Consider the following 4,705-nt stretch of genomic DNA (forward strand, 5'->3'; position numbering starts at 1 on the left):
GATGGAAGGACATGCAAAGGTGAACTAGACCAGAACCCTAATTATCTTGACGAACAAAGGAATAAAAATTAAAGAAAAAAACGAGTTCAACCCTATAAATGATCAAATTAGTCACGTGCTTAGGGGTTTTCCTTGCTAAGTCAGTTGCCTTGAATTTTACAGATATCAACTAGTTTGCCGACGGAACAGCCAACTAAAGTGCTGAAGAAACTAAAGAAAAAACATATTCAACCCTATAATGTAGCAACGTGCCTAGGAAGTTCTCCTTACTAAATCGGTTGCTTTGAGTTTACAGATATAAATGAGTGTGCCATTAGAAAATCCAACTGTAGTATTAATGCTCTGTGCAACAATACCAAGGAATCTTATCGCTGCAAATGCAAACCAGGATTTACTGGAGATGAAAGGACTTGCAAAGGTAATTAAAACGCAGCTTAGTTTCAGAGTCTAATCTTTATCAATTAAATAGGGTCTGGTGACTAATGTCTAATTCTCATCAACTAAATACATCAAATTGTACAATAGTCAATCCCCATAACTGGCTTGATGGCCCTAATGGTTAGAGAGCTGCTGAAAATTTGCAAGATTACCTGTCGGATTCCTCTTTGGGTTCAATTCGTTTTATACACTTTATTTTCACATCTGCAATGATGACGTTTTAATAAAAGGAGAGTATTTTCATATTTCAATAGCCAACGTGGGTCTCCATTCGTTGTTCATACTCTGCTTTTAAATCTGCGTTCATTTCTAAAGTTAACTGCAGTGATGAGATTCTTGTTAACGAAGAGCTCTTTCAGATATCAACGAGTGTGCTTCAGGAACACAAAACTGCAGTGCTGATGCTATGTGCAACAATACCAAGGGATCGTACAACTGTACATGCAAACCAGGACACTACGGAGATGGAAATATCTGCCGTTCGGGTAATAATTTTCATGCGGTATTTGTTAGTTTCTTGAAATGCTTCAGCTTATACATCAATTATGAGACGTTCTTTTCTGTAAACTGGTAAAAAATAAACAAACAAACCAACAAAAACAAAACAAAACAATAACAAAAAAATACAAATAAAAATATGGAAAAATTCGATAAAAGCCTTGTTAGGAACTATTGAGAAAAAAAATTAAAAGGACGCTCGAAGGGTTTATAAACGCTACCCTGCGTAAATAGCGGCCTTCTGGTGTGCATGTGAAACTTCAAGTGGTGTGAGAACGAACGGCGAAGCTGTGAGTGGTTTGGATGCATCTTAAATTCGCGGCTCCGTTGCTTGCAATTTCATCGTGCGCATTAGACACCCACCGACACCACGAAAACACGAGGAACCAAGTCGCAATAGCTTTGATCTGCTTTGCATGGTGAGTATCTGGAACATTCACAAAGCTTACTTAAGTGAAATCAATACAACTGTGGGTTACTTCTGACCCTCAATTGGAATCGCTCCATGAATAATTTCAAAGCTATCACAGATGAATGAAGTCGATAACTTTCGTACTAAGGGACTATTCTTCCCTCTAATCGGCGACCAGTCACACTTTTTAACTTGGATTTGAATGTTATATATTTCTCGTCTACATATAAACGTTCCCCTTAAAAAAAAATGTTTTTACATCACCCGTTCTTTTTCCTCCTAAAGGCTTTTTTGCTGTTGATATACCTTTTTTTTCCAGCTTTGACATGTAAGGATATTTTCGACCGCAATGTGTAAGTCAATAATTAATTAATTTAAAGACAGAAACAAAGCCGTAGAGAACTATAGAGGGAAAACATGAAAATAATAGGACTAATAATTCGAAAATGAAGAAGGACAAGGAAAGCTCTGAAAATGAGGATACTGAGAATAATAATCTTCATAATAGAATAATCTTCCACACTTGAATCTCGTTTGAGAGGAATTAAAAGTACTTTGTATCATTTACTGAATATGTAGAAGCCATGGCCTTCATCAAATTTAAGCTGTATCTCTCCTAATAAAGAGGTACTTTATTCAATAGATCCAAAAAGAGTGGTGAGGTCACCCTGCTCCTAGACTCAAAGCCAATTTCTGTTTTCTGTCACTAGGGAGACTTTGGATGCGGAGATGGGGGATGGACGCCAGTCATGAAGATCAATGGTAATATGGTATGAATTTATCGGGAAAGAAATGTATTGTGGATACAGGTCAATGCAAAGATGCGAGAAAGGGGATGGGCAAAATGGCAGCTGTTTTCCTGAAAAAGGTCCAGCGTCGCTCGCTTATCTTCACTGAATAGGAGCCTGAAACAGGCTATTACTGTTATTTCATTGATTAAAGACTAAGAAAAAATTAATTATCTGTTATAAATTTCAGAGTACCTTCCATTACGATTCCCAATTTTGGAGGAACAGGAGTTTTTAAAACCTTCCAGGAGGCAAAACTGGCTTTGACTTTCAAGAGAAAAAGTTACCAACCTACTGGGACACATCCTTCTCCAACATCTGTCTCGGTATGAAGATTGGCAATCAGCTCAGATTCATTGTCATCAACAAGCATGCCGACTCTCTCCATTCACTCATCGCTAATGGAGAATACTGCACCACCTTACTTGGTCGTGAAAAGGGGATCACAGGCCTCCTTGCAGCCCCACTGCAGCATGGAAGGATTCAACGCGGTTGGAGAAAATCTTGATCAATCCGTAGCAAGAATCGGCATCATTGCTAACCAGCAGAATGACTGCTCCTCTTGTGACTCCAGGATTGGTTTTGGCACTGGAAGACTACATGATGACTCCAATACTTGTGGAAACGAGGCAAAGCACAAGTCTGATAATGGAGACAAGCACATCAAAGCCATGGGGTACATCCTGGTGGAGTGACGAGGGACACAGCTAAATTCCAAACTCTTAAGTTAAAAACATCATGAATAAGGACATTGTAGTGTTGAGGCTTACCAGCTGATTAAAATATGGATTCAGCAAAATTTCCAAAATCAAATAGTTCAATACTCAATCTTCAGTTGAGTAATAGTAAATTAGTTGTATTAGTGCAGTCGCAAGTAATATTCGAAGAAACAAAGAAATTGAACGGTAATAATAAAATTACAATACAACAATAAACATCAGAGAATATGAAACTTTAAAAGCACCGAGACAGGGATGACATTTTTAGTGGTTATGAAGGTTTTGCCCCATACACCCTTCTCATGCAGCGTCATCTTGGATTCCATGCCGCAACAAATCGAGGCTGAACGGACATAAACTTTGGGGGTGTGTTACACTAGTGTTACAGTAGGGATATATGACAAGTAAGCAAGGCCCACGATCATTGCTCTCTTAACCTCTGTACGCACGACAAAAGAAATCAGAGTGGCAAGAATTTATATTTTCTTAACTTTCCTTCAAATTCTTTATTGAGATCGAAATGGATTGTCGCTATAAAGCGAGATGAAGGGCTAGATTTTGGGTAAGAATCGAACCGTGACCGGCGAGTTGTCAGACGCACGTGCTACTCGCGACCGAATTTTTGCTTTCGATTGAAAACACAGACTCTACACGTTCTGTAAAATGCCTACTTTTTTCTTATCCAGAACACTAGCGTCCTTTAAGGAATTTACTCGTCCTTTACTTTTTTATTTTTCATTTTACTTTTAGCTCAAGCAGTCAAACGCACATGGCAATGTTTTGATTGTTTTTAATAACTCTGATTTTGTACAATGTATTAAATGAGATTCTCCGGCCCTCGTTTATTCGCGTTGTAATTTGCGGTCTTAAACTAATTTCCCAGATCAAGAAAGGTTATACTCTTGTGTGCTCGGCTCACTTCAAGCAAGACGATATGTATAGGACTAGAACTGGGCTTACACGCCTAAAACGTGGAGCTGTGCCATCGCAGTTTGCATGGACCAAGGAGGGTAAGGAGCGCAGACCAAACAAATTGCAAGAGTCAAAAATTATTGTCGAACAGCAAGCACAGGAGTAGCGACGTCAATTCTTTGTCGATTCAATCCAGCAAGATGTCGAGATGGAAGAAGAGGAGACTGCGTCGGCAGGACTGGAAACTAACGCAAGTGCTGAGCCAATGCAAGTGACATCTGTGGACCGACCGGAAAACGAAAACAGTCAGCCTGACGAACTGAGCCCTGAGGAATAAATTGAAATATTTAAAGCCAGAATCAAAGATCTAAAGCAAAAAGTCAAAGATCCTCAAGAGTCTAAGTTTGGAGGGGAAAAAAGTTCGAAGGATCCTGAATTGCTGACGTTTTACACAGGCTTTACATCGAAAGAACGATTTGATAGCTTTTACAAATGGGTTGAGCCGTATGCAAAAACCACGATAAAATGGTCCCAGACTCAACGAGGCAGAGGTAAAGAAAACTACCAGCGAAGGCATAGCAGTGGTAATTTTGCATTGTCACTCTACGACCAACTGTTTTTATTTTTGATCAGAATGAGATTAAGTTTGCTCGAGACAGACCTAGGAGTGAGATTCAATATTAGCAAAAGTACTGTCGGTAGAGATATTATAACTTGGGCAAATTTTCTGTACACAATGCTTGGCCAAGTGCCAATTTGGCCCACAAGTGCTCAGATCGAAAGTAGTATGCCTCAATGCTTTAAAACTACATACCCTAAAATAAGGATAGTCCTTGACTGCACTGAGATTAAAGTCAAAAGGCCTAGCTCCAAGGTCTTAAACTCAGAAACTTATTCTACCTACAAGTCATTCACAACATTTAAATGCTTAGTTGGTA

General features: G+C 39.0%; 2 pseudogenes; both read left to right on the forward strand.

Moving 5' to 3' along the window:
- Positions 1-2,928, forward strand: part of LOC148729041 (uncharacterized) — a 3,032-nt pseudogene extending 104 nt beyond the window's left edge.
- Positions 2,921-4,705, forward strand: LOC148729042 (uncharacterized; annotated as a pseudogene).

This window comes from Stylophora pistillata, chromosome 6, assembly GCF_964205215.1.
Source record: "Stylophora pistillata chromosome 6, jaStyPist1.2, whole genome shotgun sequence".
Taxonomy (NCBI): domain Eukaryota; kingdom Metazoa; phylum Cnidaria; class Anthozoa; order Scleractinia; family Pocilloporidae; genus Stylophora; species Stylophora pistillata.